Below are 22437 nucleotides of genomic sequence, written 5' to 3'. Positions count from 1 at the left end.
GTCACCAAGGAGAGCATTCTAACCTTCAGACCTAAAGTCACCAAGGAGAGCATTCTAACCTTCAGACCTAAAGTCACCAAGGAGAGCATGCAGACTAACTCTGGTGTGATGCTGACTGAGGAGCTGGTCTAGGAGACTACGAGAACGAGGGAAAGAGAGAGGCAGAAGGAGGGAAAGAGAGGCAGAACGAGGGAAAGAGAGAGGCAGAACGAGGGAAAGAGAGAGGCAGAATGAGGGAAAGAGAGAGGGAAAGAGAGAGGCAGAACGAGGGAAAGAGAGAGGCAGAATGAGGGAAAGAGAGAGGGAAAGAGAGAGGCAGAACGAGGGAAAGAGAGAGGCAGAACGAGGGAAAGAGAGAGGCAGAATGAGGGAAAGAGAGAGGGAAAGAGAGGCAGAACGAGGGAAAGAGAGAGGCAGAACGAGGGAAAGAGAGAGGCAGAACGAGGGAAAGAGAGAGGCAGAACGAGGGAAAGAGAGAGGCAGAACGAGAGAAAGAGAGAGGCAGAACGAGAGAAAGAGAGAGGCAGAACGAGAGAAAGAGAGAGGCAGAACGAGGGAACGAGAGAGGCAGAACGAGGGAAAGAGAGAGGCAGAACGAGGGAACGAGAGAGGCAGAACGAGGGAAAGGGAGAGGCAGAACGAGGGAAAGAGAGAGGGAGAGCGAGGGAAAGAGAGAGGCAGAACGAGGGAAAGAGAGAGGCAGAACGAGGGAAAGAGAGAGGCAGAACGAGGGAAAGAGAGAGAACGAGGGCAAAGAGGGAAAGAGAGGCAGAACGAGGGAAAGAGAGAGGCAGAACGAGGGAAAGAGAGAGGGAAAGTCACCAGAATAAGGGAAAGAGAGAGGCAGAACAAGGGAACGAGAGAGGCAGAACGAGGGAAAGAGAGGCAGAACGAGGGAAAGGAGAACGAGGGAAAGAGAGAGGCAGAACGAGGGAAAGGAGAGGCAGAATGAGGGAAAGAGAAGGAAATAGCCAGAATGAGAGAAAGAGGCAGAATGAGGGAAAGAGAGAGGGAAAGAGAGGCAGAATGAGAGAAAGAGGCAGAATGAGGGAAAGAGAGAGGGAAAGAGAGAGGCAGAATGAGGGAAAGAGAGAGGGAAAGAGAGAGGGAACGAGAGAGGCAGAACGAGGGAAAGAGAGAGGCAGAACGAGGGAACGAGAGAGGCAGAACGAGGGAACGAGAGAGGCAGAATGAGGGAACGAGAGAGGCAAAATGAGGGAAAGAGAGAGGGAAATAGGCAGAATGAGAGAAAGAGGCAGAATGAGGGAACGAGAGAGGCAGAACGAGGGAAAGAGAGAGGCAGAACAAGGGAACGAGAGAGGCAGAACGAGAGGGCAGAACGAGGGAACGATTCTTCCCCCCGACCAGAAGAGGGCAGAACAGAGGGGAAACGAGAGAGGCAGAACAAGGGAACGAGAGAGGCAGAACGAGGGAAAGAGAGAGGCAGAACGAGGGAAAGAGAGAGGCAGAACGAGGGAAAGGGAGAGGCAGAATGAGGGAAAGAGAGAGGGAAATAGCCAGAATGAGAGAAAGAGGCAGAATGAGGGAAAGAGAGAGGGAAAGAGAGGCAGAATGAGAGAAAGAGGCAGAATGAGGGAAAGAGAGAGGGAAAGAGAGAGGCAGAATGAGGGAAAGAGAGAGGGAACGAGAGAGGCAGAACGAGGGAAAGAGAGAGGCAGAACGAGGGAACGAGAGAGGCAGAACGAGGGAACGAGAGAGGCAGAACGAGGGAACGAGAGAGGCAGAATGAGGGAACGAGAGAGGCAAAATGAGGGAAAGAGAGAGGGAAATAGGCAGAATGAGAGAAAGAGGCAGAATGAGGGAAAGAGAGAGGGAACGAGAGAGGCAGAACGAGGGAAAGAGAGAGGCAGAACAAGGGAACGAGAGAGGCAGAACGAGGGAACGAGAGAGGCAGAACGAGGGAACGAGAGAGGCAGAATGAGGGAAAGAGAGAGGCAGAACGAGGGAACGAGAGAGGCAGAACGAGGGGAAGAGAGGCAGAACGAGGGAACGAGAGAGGCAGAACGAGGGGAAGAGAGAGGCAGAATGAGGGAAAGAGAGAGGGAAAGAGGCAGAATGAGAGAGAGGCAGAATGAGGGAAAGAGGCAGAATGAGGGAAAGAGAGAGGCAGAACGAGGGAAAGAGAGAGGCAGAATGAGGGAAAGAGAGAGGCAGAACGAGGGAAAGAGAGAGGCAGAATGAGGGAAAGAGAGAGGGAAAGAGGCAGAATGAGAGAGAGGCAGAATGAGGGAAAGAGGCAGAATGAGGGAAAGAGAGAGGCAGAACGAGGGAAAGAGAGAGGCAGAACGAGGGAAAGAGAGAGGCAGAACGAGGGAACGAGAGAGGCAGAACGAGGGAACGAGAGAGAACAGGGAAAGAGAGAGAAGAGAGGCAACGAGGGAACGAGAGAGGCAGAACGAGGGAACGAGAGAGGCAGAACGAGGGAACGAGAGAGGCAGAACGAGGGGAAGAGCGAGGCAGAACGAGGGAACGAGAGAGGCAGAACGAGGGAACGAGAGAGGCAGAACGAGGGAACGAGAGAGGCAGAACGAGGGGAAGAGAGAGGCAGAACGAGGGAACGAGGGAACGAGAGAGGCAGAACGAGGGAAAGAGAGAGGCAGAACGAGGGAGAACGAGAAAGAGGCAGAACGAGGGAAAGAAGAGAACGAGGCAGAACGAGGGAACGAGAGAGGCAGAACGAGGGAACGAGAGAGGCAGAACGAGGGAACGAGAGAGGCAGAACGAGGGAACGAGAGAGGCAGAACGAGGGAAAGAGAGAGGCAGAACGAGGGAAAGAGAGAGGCAGAACGAGGGAACGAGAGAGGCAGAACGAGGGGAAGAGAGAGGCAGAACGAGGGAACGAGAGAGGCAGAACGAGGGAACGAGAGAGGCAGAACGAGGGGAAGAGAGAGGCAGAATGAGGGAAAGAGAGAGGCAGAACGAGGGAACGAGAGAGGCAGAACGAGGGGAAGAGCGAGGCAGAAGAACGAGGGAAAGAGGGAACGAGAGAGGCAGAACGAGGGAACGAGAGAGGCAGAACGAGAGAGGCAGAACGAGAGAGGCAGAACGAGGGAAGAGAGAGGCAGAACGAGGGAAAGAGAGAGGCAGAACGAGGGAAAGAGAGAGGCAGAACGAGGGAAAGAGAGAGGCAGAACGAGGGAAAGAGAGAGGCAGAATGAGGGAAAGAGAGAGGCAGAACGAGGGAACGAGAGAGGCAGAACGAGGGAAAGAGAGAGGCAGAGTAGATAAGATAGAAATAAACAATGTAAGGAGAGAGAGAGAGAGAGAGAGAGAGAGAGAGAGAGAGAGAGAGAGAGAGAGAGAGAGAAGAAGAAGAACAAGAGAGATACTGACCAGTAATTCCGGCTCCCGACACAGTTGTTGAGCCACCTGCAGTGATGGTCAAACCTAGCAACACACTTGTTACAGGCACTGCAGTGTTTGGATTTGGGGCCCCTGCAACACACCACACATGTCTCAGTAAAGGATAGAAACACACATTCATACACAATGTGACTGGCCCTGAACATTACAGACCCCCAGGGCAGGGGTCACCATATGAGCTGGTAGTTATAGGCTGTTAGGACTATAGCTGTTTCTCCTCATGACAGATTAAACATTATGTTGACCTGCTGCCTGGCCAGTCTGCCTGATTCTTTTGGTGCCCAGATGACTCCTCCTTAGTCCTACTGACCAGCCTGAGATATAATCAAATATAGATGTGTGCGAGATAGGAGAGGGGCTGCTGGGGGAGAGGCTCTGACTCTCTCTCATCCCCTGACATGTCCCCTCTTCTAGTCTGCTGCCCTCAATCCTCTCCACCCTCCAGTCCTGTCTTCCTCTCAGCCACCCACACAGTCCTGTCCAGTCCTGTCTTCCTCTCAGCCACCCACACAGTCCTGTCCAGTCGTCTCCTCTAATCTGCTAGTATATAACAGTCCAGTCGTCTCCTCTAATCTGCTAGTATATAACAGCCCAGTCGTCTCCCCTAATCTGCTAGTATATAACAGTCCAGTCGTCTCCCCTAATCTGATAGTATATAACAGTCCTGTCCAGTCGTCTCCTCTAATCTGCTAGTATATAACAGCCCTGTCCAGTCGTCTCCTCTAATCTGCTAGTATATAACAGCCCTGTCCAGTCGTCTCCCCTAATCTGCTAGTATATAACAGTCCTGTCCAGTCGTCTCCCCTAATCTGCTAGTATATAACAGTCCAGTCGTCTCCCCTAATCTGCTAGTATATAACAGTCCAGTCGTCTCCTCTAATCTGCTAGTATATAACAGCCCTGTCCAATCTGCTCAGTCCCTCCTCTAATCTGCTAGTATATAACAGCCCTGTCCAGTCGTCTCCTCTAATCTGCTAGTATATAACAGCCCTGTCCAGTCGTCTCCTCTAATCTGCTAGTATATAACAGCCCTGTCCAGTCGTCTCCCCTAATCTGCTAGTATATAACAGTCCTGTCCAGTCGTCTCCCCTAATCTGCTAGTATATAACAGTCCAGTCGTCTCCTCTAATCTGCTAGTATATAACAGTCCAGTCGTCTCCCCTAATCTGCTAGTATATAACAGCCCTGTCCAGTCGTCTCCTCTAATCTGCTAGTATATAACAGCCCTGTCCAGTCGTCTCCTCTAATCTGCTAGTATATAACAGCCCTGTCCAGTCGTCTCCTCTAATCTGCTAGTATATAACAGCCCTGTCCAGTCGTCTCCTCTAATCTGCTAGTATATAACAGTCCTGTCCAGTCGTCTCCTCTAATCTGCTAGTATATAACAGTCCTGTCCAGTCGTCTCCTCTAATCTGCTAGTATATAACAGCCCTGTCCAGTCGTCTCCCTAATCTGCTAGTATATAACAGTCCTGTCCAGTCGTCTCCCTAATCTGCTAGTATATAACAGCCCTGTCCAGTCGTCTCCTCTAATCTGCTAGTATATAACAGTCCAGTCGTCTCCTCTAATCTGCTAGTATATAACAGCCCTGCCCAGTCGTCTCCTCTAATCTGCTAGTATATAACAGCCCTGTCCAGTCGTCTCCTCTAATCTGCTAGTATATAACAGTCCAGTCGTCTCCTCTAATCTGCTAGTATATAACAGCCCTGTCCAGTCGTCTCCTCTAATCTGCTAGTATATAACAGCCCTGTCCAGTCGTCTCCTCTAATCTGCTAGTATATAACAGCCCTGTCCAGTCGTCTCCTCTAATCTGCTAGTATATAACAGTCCAGTCGTCTCCTCTAATCTGCTAGTATATAACAGCCCTGTCCAGTCGTCTCCTCTAATCTGCTAGTATATAACAGTCCTGTCCAGTCGTCTCCTCTAATCTGCTAGTATATAACAGCCCTGTCCAGTCGTCTCCTCTAATCTGCTAGTATATAACAGTCCTGTCCAGTCGTCTCCTCTAATCTGCTAGTATATAACAGCCCTGTCCAGTCGTCTCCTCTAATCTGCTAGTATATAACAGCCCTGTCCAGTCGTCTCCTCTAATCTGCTAGTATATAACAGCCCTGTCCAGTCGTCTCCTCTAATCTGCTAGTATATAACAGCCCTGTCCAGTCGTCTCCTCTAATCTGCTAGTATATAACAGTCCTGTCCAGTCGTCTCCTCTAATCTGCTAGTATATAACAGTCCAGTCGTCTCCTCTAATCTGCTAGTATATAACAGTCCTGTCCAGTCGTCTCCTCTAATCTGCTAGTATATAACAGTCCTGTCCAGTCGTCTCCCCTAATCTGCTAGTATATAACAGCCCTGTCCAGTCGTCTCCTCTAATCTGCTAGTATATAACAGTCCAGTCGTCTCCTCTAATCTGCTAGTATATAACAGTCCTGTCCAGTCGTCTCCTCTAATCTGCTAGTATATAACAGCCCTGTCCAGTCGTCTCCTCTAATCTGCTAGTATATAACAGCCCTGTCCAGTCGTCTCCCCTAATCTGCTAGTATATAACAGTCCAGTCGTCTCCTCTAATCTGCTAGTATATAACAGTCCTGTCCAGTCGTCTCCTCTAATCTGCTAGTATATAACAGTCCTGTCCAGTCGTCTCCTCTAATCTGCTAGTATATAACAGCCCTGTCCAGTCGTCTCCCCTAATCTGCTAGTATATAACAGCCCTGTCCAGTCGTCTCCTCTAATCTGCTAGTATATAACAGCCCTGTCCAGTCGTCTCCTCTAATCTGCTAGTATATAACAGCCCTGTCCAGTCGTCTCCTCTAATCTGCTAGTATATAACAGCCCTGTCCAGTCGTCTCCTCTAATCTGCTAGTATATAACAGTCCTGTCCAGTCGTCTCCTCTAATCTGCTAGTATATAACAGTCCTGTCCAGTCGTCTCCTCTAATCTGCTAGTATATAACAGTCCTGTCCAGTCGTCTCCTCTAATCTGCTAGTATATAACAGTCCTGTCCAGTCGTCTCCTCTAATCTGCTAGTATATAACAGCCCTGTCCAGTCGTCTCCTCTAATCTGCTAGTATATAACAGTCCTGTCCAGTCGTCTCCTCTAATCTGCTAGTATATAACAGTCCAGTCGTCTCCTCTAATCTGCTAGTATATAACAGCCCTGTCCAGTCGTCTCCTCTAATCTGCTAGTATATAACAGTCCTGTCCAGTCGTCTCCTCTAATCTGCTAGTATATAACAGCCCTGTCCAGTCGTCTCCTCTAATCTGCTAGTATATAACAGTCCTGTCCAGTCGTCTCCTCTAATCTGCTAGTATATAACAGTCCAGTCGTCTCCTCTAATCTGCTAGTATATAACAGCCCAGTCGTCTCCTCTAATCTGCTAGTATATAACAGCCCTGTCCAGTCGTCTCCTCTAATCTGCTAGTATATAACAGTCCTGTCCAGTCGTCTCCTCTAATCTGCTAGTATATAACAGTCCTGTCCAGTCGTCTCCTCTAATCTGCTAGTATATAACAGTCCTGTCCAGTCGTCTCCTCTAATCTGCTAGTATATAACAGCCCTGTCCAGTCGTCTCCTCTAATCTGCTAGTATATAACAGTCCAGTCGTCTCCTCTAATCTGCTAGTATATAACAGCCCTGTCCAGTCGTCTCCTCTAATCTGCTAGTATATAACAGTCCTGTCCAGTCGTCTCCTCTAATCTGCTAGTATATAACAGCCCTGTCCAGTCGTCTCCCCTAATCTGCTAGTATATAACAGTCCTGTCCAGTCGTCTCCCCTAATCTGCTAGTATATAACAGCCCTGTCCAGTCGTCTCCTCTAATCTGCTAGTATATAACAGTCCTGTCGTCTCCTCTAATCTGCTAGTATATAACAGCCCTGTCCAGTCGTCTCCTCTAATCTGCTAGTATATAACAGCCCTGTCCAGTCGTCTCCTCTAATCTGCTAGTATATAACAGCCCTGTCCAGTCGTCTCCTCTAATCTGCTAGTATATAACAGCCCTGTCCAGTCGTCTCCTCTAATCTGCTAGTATATAACAGCCCTGTCCAGTCGTCTCCTCTAATCTGCTAGTATATAACAGTCCTGTCCAGTCGTCTCCTCTAATCTGCTAGTATATAACAGTCCTGTCCAGTCGTCTCCTCTAATCTGCTAGTATATAACAGCCCTGTCCAGTCGTCTCCTCTAATCTGCTAGTATATAACAGTCCTGTCCAGTCGTCTCCTCTAATCTGCTAGTATATAACAGTCCTGTCCAGTCGTCTCCTCTAATCTGCTAGTATATAACAGTCCAGTCGTCTCCTCTAATCTGCTAGTATATAACAGCCCTGTCCAGTCGTCTCCCCTAATCTGCTAGTATATAACAGTCCTGTCCAGTCGTCTCCTCTAATCTGCTAGTATATAACAGTCCTGTCCAGTCGTCTCCTCTAATCTGCTAGTATATAACAGCCCTGTCCAGTCGTCTCCTCTAATCTGCTAGTATATAACAGCCCTGTCCAGTCGTCTCCTCTAATCTGCTAGTATATAACAGCCCTGTCCAGTCGTCTCCTCTAATCTGCTAGTATATAACAGCCCTGTCCAGTCGTCTCCTCTAATCTGCTAGTATATAACAGTCCAGTCGTCTCCCCTAATCTGCTAGTATATAACAGCCCTGTCCAGTCGTCTCCTCTAATCTGCTAGTATATAACAGTCCAGTCGTCTCCTCTAATCTGCTAGTATATAACAGCCCTGTCCAGTCGTCTCCTCTAATCTGCTAGTATATAACAGCCCTGTCCAGTCGTCTCCTCTAATCTGCTAGTATATAACAGCCCTGTCCAGTCGTCTCCTCTAATCTGCTAGTATATAACAGCCCTGTCCAGTCGTCCTCCTCTAATCTGCTAGTATATAACAGTCCTGTCCAGTCGTCTCCCTAATCTGCTAGTATATAACAGCCCTGTCCAGTCGTCTCCTCTAATCTGCTAGTATATAACAGTCCTGTCGTCGTCTCCCTAATCTGCTAGTATATAACAGCCCTGTCCAGTCGTCTCCCCTAATCTGCTAGTATATAACAGTCCAGTCGTCTCCTCTAATCTGCTAGTATATAACAGTCCTGTCCAGTCGTCTCCTCTAATCTGCTAGTATATAACAGCCCTGTCCAGTCGTCTCCTCTAATCTGCTAGTATATAACAGTCCTGTCCAGTCGTCTCCTCTAATCTGCTAGTATATAACAGCCCTGTCCAGTCGTCTCCTCTAATCTGCTAGTATATAACAGTCCCTGTCCAGTCGTCTCCTCTAATCTGCTAGTATATAACAGTCCTGTCCAGTCGTCTCCTCTAATCTGCTAGTATATAACAGTCCCTGTCAGCCCTGTCCAGTCGTCTCCTCTAATCTGCTAGTATATAACAGTCCTGTCCAGTCGTCTCCTCTAATCTGCTAGTATATAACAGTCCTGTCCAGTCGTCTCCTCTAATCTGCTAGTATATAACAGCCCTGTCCAGTCTCCTCTAATCTGCTAGTATATAACAGCCCTGTCCAGTCGTCTCCTCTAATCTGCTAGTATATAACAGTCCTGTCCAGTCGTCTCCTCTAATCTGCTAGTATATAACAGCCCTGTCCAGTCGTCTCCTCTAATCTGCTAGTATATAACAGTCCTGTCCAGTCTGCTAGTCTCCTCTAATCTGCTAGTATATAACAGTCCTGTCCAGTCGTCTCCTCTAATCTGCTAGTATATAACAGTCCTGTCCAGTCGTCTCCTCTAATCTGCTAGTATATAACAGTCCTGTCCAGTCGTCTCCTCTAATCTGCTAGTATATAACAGTCCTGTCCAGTCGTCTCCTCTAATCTGCTAGTATATAACAGTCCTGTCCAGTCGTCTCCTCTAATCTGCTAGTATATAACAGCCCTGTCCAGTCGTCTCCTCTAATCTGCTAGTATATAACAGTCCCTGTCCAGTCGTCTCCTCTAATCTGCTAGTATATAACAGTCCTGTCCAGTCGTCTCCTCTAATCTGCTAGTATATAACAGTCCTGTCCAGTCGTCTCCTCTAATCTGCTAGTATATAACAGCCCTGTCCAGTCGTCTCCTCTAATCTGCTAGTATATAACAGTCCTGTCCAGTCGTCTCCTCTAATCTGCTAGTATATAACAGTCCTGTCCAGTCGTCTCCTCTAATCTGCTAGTATATAACAGTCCTGTCAGTCCTGTCCAGTCGTCTCCTCTAATCTGCTAGTATATAACAGCCCTGTCCAGTCGTCTCCTCTAATCTGCTAGTATATAACAGTCCTGTCCAGTCGTCTCCTCTAATCTGCTAGTATATAACAGTCCTGTCCAGTCGTCTCCTCTAATCTGCTAGTATATAACAGCCCTGTCCAGTCGTCTCCTCTAATCTGCTAGTATATAACAGTCCTGTCCAGTCGTCTCCTCTAATCTGCTAGTATATAACAGTCCTGTCCAGTCGTCTCCTCTAATCTGCTAGTATATAACAGTCCTGTCCAGTCGTCTCCTCTAATCTGCTAGTATATAACAGTCCCTGTCCAGTCGTCTCCTCTAATCTGCTAGTATATAACAGTCCTGTCCAGTCGTCTCCTCTAATCTGCTAGTATATAACAGTCCTGTCCAGTCGTCTCCTCTAATCTGCTAGTATATAACAGTCCTGTCCAGTCGTCTCCTCTAATCTGCTAGTATATAACAGTCCTGTCCAGTCGTCTCCTCTAATCTGCTAGTATATAACAGTCCTGTCCAGTCGTCTCCTCTAATCTGCTAGTATATAACAGCCCTGTCCAGTCGTCTCCTCTAATCTGCTAGTATATAACAGCCCTGTCCAGTCGTCTCCTCTAATCTGCTAGTATATAACAGTCCTGTCCAGTCGTCTCCTCTAATCTGCTAGTATATAACAGTCCTGTCCAGTCGTCTCCTCTAATCTGCTAGTATATAACAGTCCTGTCCAGTCGTCTCCTCTAATCTGCTAGTATATAACAGCCCTGTCCAGTCGTCTCCTCTAATCTGCTAGTATATAACAGCCCTGTCCAGTCGTCTCCTCTAATCTGCTAGTATATAACAGTCCTGTCCCTGTCCAGTCGTCTCCTCTAATCTGCTAGTATATAACAGCCCTGTCCAGTCGTCTCCTCTAATCTGCTAGTATATAACAGTCCTGTCCCTGTCGTCTCCTCTAATCTGCTAGTATATAACAGTCCTCCAGTCGTCTCCTCTAATCTGCTAGTATATAACAGTCCTGTCCAGTCGTCTCCTCTAATCTGCTAGTATATAACAGTCCTGTCCAGTCGTCTCCTCTAATCTGCTAGTATATAACAGCCCTGTCCAGTCGTCTCCTCTAATCTGCTAGTATATAACAGACCTGTCCAGTCGTCTCCTCTAATATGCTAGTATATAACAGTCCAGTCGTCGTCTCCTCTAATCTGCTAGTATATAACAGTGTCAGTCGTCTCCTCTAATCTGCTAGTATATAACAGCCCTGTCCAGTCGTCTCCTCTAATCTGCTAGTATATAACAGTCCAGTCGTCTCCTCTAATCTGCTAGTATATAACAGTCCTGTCGTCTCCTCTAATCTGCTAGTATATAACAGCCCTGTCCAGTCGTCTCCTCTAATCTGCTAGTATATAACAGTCCAGTCGTCTCCTCTAATCTGCTAGTATATAACAGCCCTGTCCAGTCGTCTCCTCTAATCTGCTAGTATATAACAGCCCTGTCCAGTCGTCTCCTCTAATCTGCTAGTATATAACAGTCCTGTCCAGTCGTCTCCTCTAATCTGCTAGTATATAACAGTCCCTGTCCAGTCGTCTCCTCTAATCTGCTAGTATATAACAGCCCTGTCCAGTCGTCTCCTCTAATCTGCTAGTATATAACAGTCCTGTCCAGTCGTCTCCCTAATCTGCTAGTATATAACAGCCCTGTCCAGTCGTCTCCTCTAATCTGCTAGTATATAACAGTCCTGTCCAGTCGTCTCCCTAATCTGCTAGTATATAACAGTCCTCTGCTAGTATAACAGTCGTCTCCTCTAATCTGCTAGTATATAACAGTCCTGTCCAGTCGTCTCCTCTAATCTGCTAGTATATAACAGTCCTGTCCAGTCGTCTCCCCTAATCTGCTAGTATATAACAGCCCTGTCCAGTCGTCTCCTCTAATCTGCTAGTATATAACAGTCCTGTCCAGTCTTCTCCTCTAATCTGCTAGTATATAACAGTCCTGTCCAGTCGTCTCCCCTAATCTGCTAGTATATAACAGCCCTGTCCAGTCGTCTCCTCTAATCTGCTAGTATATAACAGTCCCTGTCCAGTCGTCTCCTCTAATCTGCTAGTATATAACAGTCCTGTCCAGTCGTCTCCTCTAATCTGCTAGTATATAACAGTCCTGTCCAGTCGTCTCCTCTAATCTGCTAGTATATAACAGTCCTGTCCAGTCGTCTCCTCTAATCTGCTAGTATATAACAGCCCTGTCCAGTCGTCTCCTCTAATCTGCTAGTATATAACAGCCCTGTCCAGTCGTCTCCTCTAATCTGCTAGTATATAACAGTCCTGTCCAGTCGTCTCCTCTAATCTGCTAGTATATAACAGTCCTGTCCAGTCGTCTCCTCTAATCTGCTAGTATATAACAGCCCTGTCCAGTCGTCTCCTCTAATCTGCTAGTATATAACAGTCCTGTCCAGTCGTCTCCTCTAATCTGCTAGTATATAACAGCCCTGTCCAGTCGTCTCCTCTAATCTGCTAGTATATAACAGTCCTGTCCTCCTCTAATCTGTCAGTCTCCTCCTCTAATCTGCTAGTATATAACAGTCCTGTCCAGTCGTCTCCTCTAATCTGCTAGTATATAACAGCCCTGTCCAGTCGTCTCCTCTAATCTGCTAGTATATAAGTCAGTCCAGTCGTCTCCTCTAATCTGCTAGTATATAACAGCCCTGTCCAGTCGTCTCCTCTAATCTGCTAGTATATAACAGTCCTGTCCAGTCGTCTCCCTAATCTGCTAGTATATAACAGTCCTGTCCAGTCGTCTCCTCTAATCTGCTAGTATATAACAGTCCAGTCGTCTCCTCTAATCTGCTAGTATATAACAGCCCTGTCCAGTCGTCTCCTCTAATCTGCTAGTATATAACAGTCCTGTCCAGTCGTCTCCCTAATCTGCTAGTATATAACAGTCCAGTCGTCTCCCTAATCTGCTAGTATATAACAGCCCTGTCCAGTCGTCTCCTCTAATCTGCTAGTATATAACAGCCCTGTCCAGTCGTCTCCCTAATCTGCTAGTATATAACAGCCCTGTCCAGTCGTCTCCTCTAATCTGCTAGTATATAACAGTCCTGTCCAGTCGTCTCCTCTAATCTGCTAGTATATAACAGTCCTGTCTAATCGTCTCCTCTAATCTGCTAGTATATAACAGTCCTGTCCAGTCGTCTCCTCTAATCTGCTAGTATATAACAGTCCTGTCCAGTCGTCTCCTCTAATCTGCTAGTATATAACAGCCCTGTCCAGTCGTCTCCTCTAATCTGCTAGTATATAACAGCCCTGTCCAGTCGTCTCCTCTAATCTGCTAGTATATAACAGTCCCTGTCCAGTCGTCTCCTCTAATCTGCTAGTATATAACAGTCCTGTCCAGTCGTCTCCTCTAATCTGCTAGTATATAACAGTCCTGTCCAGTCGTCTCCTCTAATCTGCTAGTATATAACAGCCCTGTCCAGTCTCCTGTCCAGTCGTCTCCTCTAATCTGCTAGTATATAACAGTCCTGTCCAGTCGTCTCCTCTAATCTGCTAGTATATAACAGTCCTGTCCAGTCGTCTCCCTAATCTGCTAGTATATAACAGTCCTGTCCAGTCGTCTCCTCTAATCTGCTAGTATATAACAGCCTGTCCAGTCGTCTCCTCTAATCTGCTAGTATATAACAGCCCTGTCCAGTCGTCTCCTCTAATCTGCTAGTATATAACAGTCCTGTCCAGTCGTCTCCTCTAATCTGCTAGTATATAACAGTCCTGTCCAATCTGCTAGTATATAACAGTCTCCTCCTAATCTGCTAGTATATAACAGCCCTGTCCAGTCGTCTCCTCTAATCTGCTAGTATATAACAGCCCTGTCCAGTCGTCTCCTCTAATCTGCTAGTATATAACAGTCCTGTCCAGTCGTCTCCCCTAATCTGCTAGTATATAACAGTCCTGTCCAGTCGTCTCCTCTAATCTGCTAGTATATAACAGCCCTGTCCAGTCGTCTCCTCTAATCTGCTAGTATATAACAGTCCTGTCCAGTCGTCTCCTCTAATCTGCTAGTATATAACAGCCCTGTCCAGTCGTCTCCTCTAATCTGCTAGTATATAACAGTCCTGTCCAGTCGTCTCCTCTAATCTGCTAGTATATAACAGTCCTGTCCAGTCGTCTCCTCTAATCTGCTAGTATATAACAGCCCTGTCCAGTCGTCTCCTCTAATCTGCTAGTATATAACAGCCCTGTCCAGTCGTCTCCTCTAATCTGCTAGTATATAACAGTCCTGTCCAGTCGTCTCCTCTAATCTGCTAGTATATAACAGTCCTGTCCAGTCGTCTCCTCTAATCTGCTAGTATATAACAGTCCTGTCCAGTCGTCTCCTCTAATCTGCTAGTATATAACAGTCCTGTCCAGTCGTCTCCTCTAATCTGCTAGTATATAACAGTCCTGTCCAGTCGTCTCCTCTAATCTGCTAGTATATAACAGCCCTGTCTGCTAGTCGTCTCCTCCTCTAATCTGCTAGTATATAACAGCCCTGTCCAGTCGTCTCCTCTAATCTGCTAGTATATAACAGTCCTGTCTGCTAGTCGTCTCCCCTAATCTGCTAGTATATAACAGCCCTGTCCAGTCGTCTCCTCTAATCTGCTAGTATATAACAGTCCCTGTCCTAGTCGTCTCCTCTAATCTGCTAGTATATAACAGTCCTGTCCAGTCGTCTCCTCTAATCTGCTAGTATATAACAGTCCTGTCCAGTCGTCTCCTCTAATCTGCTAGTATATAACAGTCCTGTCCAGTCGTCTCCTCTAATCTGCTAGTATATAACAGTCCTGTCCAGTCGTCTCCTCTAATCTGCTAGTATATAACAGTGTCCAGTCGTCTCCTCTAATCTGCTAGTATATAACAGCCCTGTCCAGTCGTCTCCTCTAATCTGCTAGTATATAACAGCCCTGTCCAGTCGTCTCCTCTAATCTGCTAGTATATAACAGCCCTGTCCAGTCGTCTCCTCTAATCTGCTAGTATATAACAGTCCTGTCCAGTCGTCTCCTCTAATCTGCTAGTATATAACAGTCCCTGTCCAGTCGTCTCCTCTAATCTGCTAGTATATAACAGTCCTGTCCAGTCGTCTCCTCTAATCTGCTAGTATATAACAGCCCTGTCCAGTCGTCTCCTCTAATCTGCTAGTATATAACAGTCCTGTCCAGTCGTCTCCTCTAATCTGCTAGTATATAACAGTCCTGTCCAGTCGTCTCCTCTAATCTGCTAGTATATAACAGCCCTGTCCAGTATATAACGTCTCCTCTAATCTGCTAGTATATAACAGTCCTGTCCAGTCGTCTCCTCTAATCTGCTAGTATATAACAGTCCAGTCGTCTCCTCTAATCTGCTAGTATATAACAGTCCAGTCCAGTCGTCTCCTCTAATCTGCTAGTATATAACAGCCCTGTCCAGTCGTCTCCTCTAATCTGCTAGTATATAACAGCCCTGTCCAGTCGTCTCCCCTAATCTGCTAGTATATAACAGTCCAGTCGTCTCCTCTAATCTGCTAGTATATAACAGTCCTGTCCAGTCGTCTCCTCTAATCTGCTAGTATATAACAGCCCTGTCCAGTCGTCTCCTCTAATCTGCTAGTATATAACAGTCCTGTCCAGTCGTCTCCTCTAATCTGCTAGTATATAACAGTCCTGTCCAGTCGTCTCCTCTAATCTGCTAGTATATAACAGTCCTGTCCAGTCGTCTCCCCTAATCTGCTAGTATATAACAGTCCAGTCGTCTCCTCTAATCTGCTAGTATATAACAGCCCTGTCTCCTCCTAATCTGCTAGTATATAACAGTCCTGTCCAGTCGTCTCCTCTAATCTGCTAGTATATAACAGTCCTGTCCAGTCGTCTCCTCTAATCTGCTAGTATATAACAGCCCTGTCCAGTCGTCTCCTCTAATCTGCTAGTATATAACAGTCCAGTCGTCTCCTCTAATCTGCTAGTATATAACAGTCCAGTCGTCTCCTCTAATCTGCTAGTATATAACAGTCCTGTCCAGTCGTCTCCTCTAATCTGCTAGTATATAACAGTCCTGTCCAGTCGTCTCCTCTAATCTGCTAGTATATAACAGTCCTGTCCAGTCGTCTCCTCTAATCTGCTAGTATATAACAGTCCTGTCCAGTCGTCTCCTCTAATCTGCTAGTATATAACAGTCCTGTCCAGTCGTCTCCTCTAATCTGCTAGTATATAACAGCCCTGTCCAGTCGTCTCCTCTAATCTGCTAGTATATAACAGCCCTGTCCAGTCGTCTCCTCTAATCTGCTAGTATATAACAGCCCTGTCCAGTCGTCTCCTCTAATCTGCTAGTATATAACAGTCCAGTCCAGTCGTCTCCTCTAATCTGCTAGTATATAACAGTCCAGTCCAGTCGTCTCCCCTAATCTGCTAGTATATAACAGCCCTGTCCAGTCGTCTCCTCTAATCTGCTAGTATATAACAGTCCTGTCCAGTCGTCTCCCCTAATCTGCTAGTATATAACAGTCCTGTCGTCTCCTCTAATCTGCTAGTATATAACAGTCCAGTCGTCTCCTCTAATCTGCTAGTATATAACAGTCCTGTCCAGTCGTCTCCTCTAATCTGCTAGTATATAACAGCCCTGTCCAGTCGTCTCCTCTAATCTGCTAGTATATAACAGCCCTGCCCAGTCGTCTCCTCTAATCTGCTAGTATATAACAGTCCTGTCCAGTCGTCTCCTCTAATCTGCTAGTATATAACAGTCCTGTCCAGTCGTCTCCTCTAATCTGCTAGTATATAACAGTCCAGTCCAGTCGTCTCCTCTAATCTGCTAGTATATAACAGCCCTGTCCAGTCGTCTCCTCTAATCTGCTAGTATATAACAGCCCTGTCCAGTCGTCTCCTCTAATCTGCTAGTATATAACAGTCCAGTCCAGTCGTCTCCTCTAATCTGCTAGTATATAACAGTCCTGTCCAGTCGTCTCCCTAATCTGCTAGTATATAACAGTCCTGTCCAGTCTCCTCTAATCTGCTAGTATATAACAGTCCTGTCCAGTCGTCTCCTCTAATCTGCTAGTATATAACAGCCCTGTCCAGTCGTCTCCTCTAATCTGCTAGTATATAACAGCCCTGTCCAGTCGTCTCCTCTAATCTGCTAGTATATAACAGTCCTGTCCAGTCGTCTCCTCTAATCTGCTAGTATATAACAGTCCTGTCCAGTCGTCTCCTCTAATCTGCTAGTATATAACAGTCCAGTCCAGTCGTCTCCTCTAATCTGCTAGTATATAACAGTCCTGTCCAATCTGCTCAGTCCTCCTCCCTAATCTGCTAGTATATAACAGTCCTGTCCAGTCGTCTCCTCTAATCTGCTAGTATATAACAGCCCTGTCCAGTCGTCTCCTCTAATCTGCTAGTATATAACAGTCCAGTCGTCTCCTCTAATCTGCTAGTATATAACAGCCCAGTCCAGTCGTCTCCTCTAATCTGCTAGTATATAACAGTCCTGTCCAGTCGTCTCCTCTAATCTGCTAGTATATAACAGTCCTGTCGTCTCCTCTAATCTGCTAGTATATAACAGTCCTGTCCAGTCGTCTCCTCTAATCTGCTAGTATATAACAGTCCTGTCCAGTCGTCTCCTCTAATCTGCTAGTATATAACAGTCCTGTCCAGTCGTCTCCCCTAATCTGCTAGTATATAACAGTCCTGTCCAGTCGTCTCCCCTAATCTGCTAGTATATAACAGTCCAGTCGTCTCCTCTAATCTGCTAGTATATAACAGTCCAGTCCAGTCGTCTCCTCTAATCTGCTAGTATATAACAGTCCTGTCCAGTCGTCTCCTCTAATCTGCTAGTATATAACAGTCCTGTCCAGTCGTCTCCTCTAATCTGCTAGTATATAACAGTCCTGTCCAGTCGTCTCCTCTAATCTGCTAGTATATAACAGTCCTGTCCAGTCGTCTCCACTAATCTGCTAGTATATAACAGCCCTGTCCAGTCGTCTCCCCTAATCTGCTAGTATATAACAGCCCTGTCCAGTCGTCTCCTCTAATCTGCTAGTATATAACAGTCCTGTCCAGTCGTCTCCTCTAATCTGCTAGTATATAACAGCCCTGTCCAGTCGTCTCCTCTAATCTGCTAGTATATAACAGCCCTGTCCAGTCGTCTCCTCTAATCTGCTAGTATATAACAGTCCAGTCGTCTCCTCTAATCTGCTAGTATATAACAGCCCTGTCCAGTCGTCTCCTCTAATCTGCTAGTATATAACAGTCCTGTCCAGTCGTCTCCTCTAATCTGCTAGTATATAACAGTCCAGTCGTCTCCTCTAATCTGCTAGTATATAACAGTCCTGTCCAGTCGTCTCCTCTAATCTGCTAGTATATAACAGTCCTGTCCAGTCGTCTCCTCTAATCTGCTAGTATATAACAGTCCAGTCGTCTCCTCTAATCTGCTAGTATATAACAGTCCTGTCCAGTCGTCTCCTCTAATCTGCTAGTATATAACAGTCCAGTCGTCTCCTCTAATCTGCTAGTATATAACAGTCCAGTCGTCTCCTCTAATCTGCTAGTATATAACAGTCCTGTCCAGTCGTCTCCTCTAATCTGCTAGTATATAACAGCCCTGTCCAGTCGTCTCCTCTAATCTGCTAGTATATAACAGTCCTGTCCAGTCGTCTCCCTAATCTGCTAGTATATAACAGTCCAGTCTAATCTGCTAGTATATAACAGTCCTGTCCAGTCGTCTCCTCTAATCTGCTAGTATATAACAGTCCTGTCCAGTCGTCTCCTCTAATCTGCTAGTATATAACAGCCCTGTCCAGTCGTCTCCTCTAATCTGCTAGTATATAACAGCCCTGTCCAGTCGTCTCCTCTAATCTGCTAGTATATAACAGTCCTGTCCAGTCGTCTCCTCTAATCTGCTAGTATATAACAGCCCTGTCCAGTCGTCTCCTCTAATCTGCTAGTATATAACAGTCCTGTCCAGTCGTCTCCTCTAATCTGCTAGTATATAACAGTCCTGTCCAGTCTCTCCTCTAATCTGCTAGTATATAACAGTCCTGTCCAGTCGTCTCCCCTAATCTGCTAGTATATAACAGTCCTGTCCAGTCGTCTCCCCTAATCTGCTAGTATATAACAGTCCTGTCCAGTCGTCTCCTCTAATCTGCTAGTATATAACAGTCCTGTCCAGTCGTCTCCTCTAATCTGCTAGTATATAACAGCCCTGTCCAGTCGTCTCCTCTAATCTGCTAGTATATAACAGCCCAGTCGTCTCCTCTAATCTGCTAGTATATAACAGCCCTGTCCAGTCGTCTCCTCTAATCTGCTAGTATATAACAGTCCTGTCCAGTCGTCTCCTCTAATCTGCTAGTATATAACAGTCCTGTCCAGTCGTCTCCTCTAATCTGCTAGTATATAACAGCCCAGTCGTCTCCTCTAATCTGCTAGTATATAACAGCCTGTCCAGTCGTCTCCTCTAATCTGCTAGTATATAACAGTCCTGTCCAGTCGTCTCCCTAATCTGCTAGTATATAACAGTCCAGTCCAGTCGTCTCCTCTAATCTGCTAGTATATAACAGTCCTGTCCAGTCGTCTCCTCTAATCTGCTAGTATATAACAGTCCCAGTCGTCTCCTCTAATCTGCTAGTATATAACAGTCCAGTCGTCTCCTCTAATCTGCTAGTATATAACAGTCCTGTCCAGTCGTCTCCCTAATCTGCTAGTATATAACAGCCCTGTCCAGTCGTCTCCTCTAATCTGCTAGTATATAACAGCCCTGTCCAGTCGTCTCCTCTAATCTGCTAGTATATAACAGTCCTGTCCAGTCGTCTCCTCTAATCTGCTAGTATATAACAGTCCTGTCCAGTCGTCTCCTCTAATCTGCTAGTATATAACAGTCCTGTCCAGTCGTCTCCTCTAATCTGCTAGTATATAACAGTCCTGTCCAGTCGTCTCCTCTAATCTGCTAGTATATAACAGTCCTGTCCAGTCGTCTCCTCTAATCTGCTAGTATATAACAGCCCTGTCCAGTCGTCTCCTCTAATCTGCTAGTATATAACAGCCCCAGTGTCCAGTCGTCTCCTCTAATCTGCTAGTATATAACAGCCCTGTCCAGTCGTCTCCTCTAATCTGCTAGTATATAACAGCCCTGTCCAGTCGTCTCCTCTAATCTGCTAGTATATAACAGCCCTGTCCAGTCGTCTCCTCTAATCTGCTAGTATATAACAGCCCTGTCCAGTCGTCTCCTCTAATCTGCTAGTATATAACAGTCCTGTCCAGTCGTCTCCTCTAATCTGCTAGTATATAACAGCCCTGTCCAGTCGTCTCCCCTAATCTGCTAGTATATAACAGCCCTGTCCAGTCGTCTCCTCTAATCTGCTAGTATATAACAGTCCTGTCCAGTCGTCTCCTCTAATCTGCTAGTATATAACAGTCCAGTCGTCTCCTCTAATCTGCTAGTATATAACAGCCCTGTCCAGTCGTCTCCTCTAATCTGCTAGTATATAACAGTCCTGTCCAGTCGTCTCCTCTAATCTGCTAGTATATAACAGCCCTGTCCAGTCGTCTCCTCTAATCTGCTAGTATATAACAGCCCTGTCCAGTCGTCTCCTCTAATCTGCTAGTATATAACAGTCCAGTCCAGTCGTCTCCCCTAATCTGCTAGTATATAACAGTCCTGTCCAGTCGTCTCCTCTAATCTGCTAGTATATAACAGTCCTGTCCAGTCGTCTCCTCTAATCTGCTAGTATATAACAGCCCAGTCGTCTCCCCTAATCTGCTAGTATATAACAGTCCTGTCCAGTCGTCTCCCCTAATCTGCTAGTATATAACAGTCCTGTCCAGTCGTCTCCCTTAATCTGCTAGTATATAACAGTCCTCTCTAGTCGTCTCCCCTAATCTGCTAGTATATAACAGTCCAGTCGTCTCCTCTAATCTGCTAGTATATAACAGCCCTGTCCAGTCGTCTCCTCTAATCTGCTAGTATATAACAGCCCTGTCCAGTCTCTCCTCTAATCTGCTAGTATATAACAGCCCTGTCCAGTCGTCTCCCTCTAATCTGCTAGTATATAACAGTCCTCTCTAGTCGTCTCCTCTAATCTGCTAGTATATAACAGCCCTGTCCAGTCGTCTCCCCTAATCTGCTAGTATATAACAGCCCTGTCCAGTCGTCTCCTCTAATCTGCTAGTATATAACAGTCCTGTCCAGTCGTCTCCCCTAATCTGCTAGTATATAACAGCCCTGTCCAGTCGTCTCCTCTAATCTGCTAGTATATAACAGCCCTGTCCAGTCGTCTCCTCTAATCTGCTAGTATATAACAGTCCTGTCCAGTCGTCTCCTCTAATCTGCTAGTATATAACAGCCCTGTCCAGTCGTCTCCTCTAATCTGCTAGTATATAACAGCCCTGTCCAGTCGTCTCCTCTAATCTGCTAGTATATAACAGTCCTGTCCAGTCGTCTCCTCTAATCTGCTAGTATATAACAGCCCAGTCGTCTCCTCTAATCTGCTAGTATATAACAGTCCTGTCCAGTCGTCTCCTCTAATCTGCTAGTATATAACAGCCCAGTCGTCTCCTCTAATCTGCTAGTATATAACAGCCCTGTCCAGTCGTCTCCTCTAATCTGCTAGTATATAACAGTCCTGTCCAGTCGTCTCCTCTAATCTGCTAGTATATAACAGCCCTGTCCAGTCGTCTCCTCTAATCTGCTAGTATATAACAGCCCTGTCCAGTCGTCTCCTCTAATCTGCTAGTATATAACAGCCCTGTCCAGTCGTCTCCTCTAATCTGCTAGTATATAACAGCCCTGTCCAGTCGTCTCCTCTAATCTGCTAGTATATAACAGCCCTGTCCAGTCGTCTCCTCTAATCTGCTAGTAATCCTCCTGTGAGTCGCATTAACAAAGCTAGTATATCACACGTCAACTTCACAGAGGTAGCAGTGGCAATCTCTAGTATATAACAGGGCATGTTTGGTGTCTCCTCTAATCTGCTAGTATATAACAGCCGCGTCCAGCTCTTGGCCCTAACGTTGTAGTCCGCGGGGTCATGGAGACCGCCATCAGGTGGACTGAACAGGTGACACACAAACATGATGCCGGTGCACTGGAGATCTGCAGTTATAACCTGGTCCTGTATTTACGTTACCTTTATTTAACATGGCAAGTCAGTTAATAACAAATTCTTATTTTCCTCTAATCTGCTGGGAACAGTGTGTTAACTGCCTGTATATCTGTGGAAGAACGACAGATTTGTACCTTGTCAGCTCTGCTAGTATATAACAGTCCTGCAGTCCTCCTCTAATCTGCTAGTATACTAACAGTCCAACGCTCTCTACCTGCTAGGCTACCCTGCCGCCCCTCCACTCTAGTATATACTAGGCTACCCTGCCGTCCCCTCCAATCTGCTAGTATATAACACCCTAGGCTCTCTAATCTGCTAGTATATAACAGCCCCGTCCCTCTAACCACTAGGCTATAACAGTGCCTCCTCCTCTAATCACTAGGCTACCCTGCCAGCCCCTCCTCTCTAACCACTAGGCTACCCTGCCGCCCCTCCAATCTCTAACCACTAGGCTACCCTGTCCGCCCCTCCACTCTAACCACTAGGCTACCCTGCCCGGCCCTCCACTCTAACCACTAGGCTATAACCCTGCCGTCCCCTCCAATCTCTAACCACTAACACCCTGTCCGTCCCTCTCCTCTAACCACTAGGCTACCCTGTCCAGCCCCTCTCCTCTAACCACTAGGCTACCCTGCCCACTCTAACCTGTAACCCTCCTCTAATCTCTAACCACTGGGCTACCCTGCCGCCCTCCAATCTCTAACCACTAGGCTACCCTGCCGCCCCTCCACTCTAACCACTAGGCTACCCTGCCGCCCCTCCCTCTAATACTAACAGCC

General features: G+C 46.6%; 1 pseudogene; it reads right to left on the bottom strand.

Annotated features, from left to right (window-relative positions):
- Positions 1-22437, bottom strand: part of LOC135554434 (palmitoyltransferase ZDHHC1-like) — a 69124-nt pseudogene that overhangs the window by 34066 nt on the left and 12621 nt on the right.

This window comes from Oncorhynchus masou, chromosome 2 (assembly GCF_036934945.1).
Source record: "Oncorhynchus masou masou isolate Uvic2021 chromosome 2, UVic_Omas_1.1, whole genome shotgun sequence".
NCBI lineage: Eukaryota > Metazoa > Chordata > Actinopteri > Salmoniformes > Salmonidae > Oncorhynchus > Oncorhynchus masou.
Note: the sequence above shows the minus strand (reverse complement) of the source record. Positions and strands in the feature narration are given on the sequence as shown.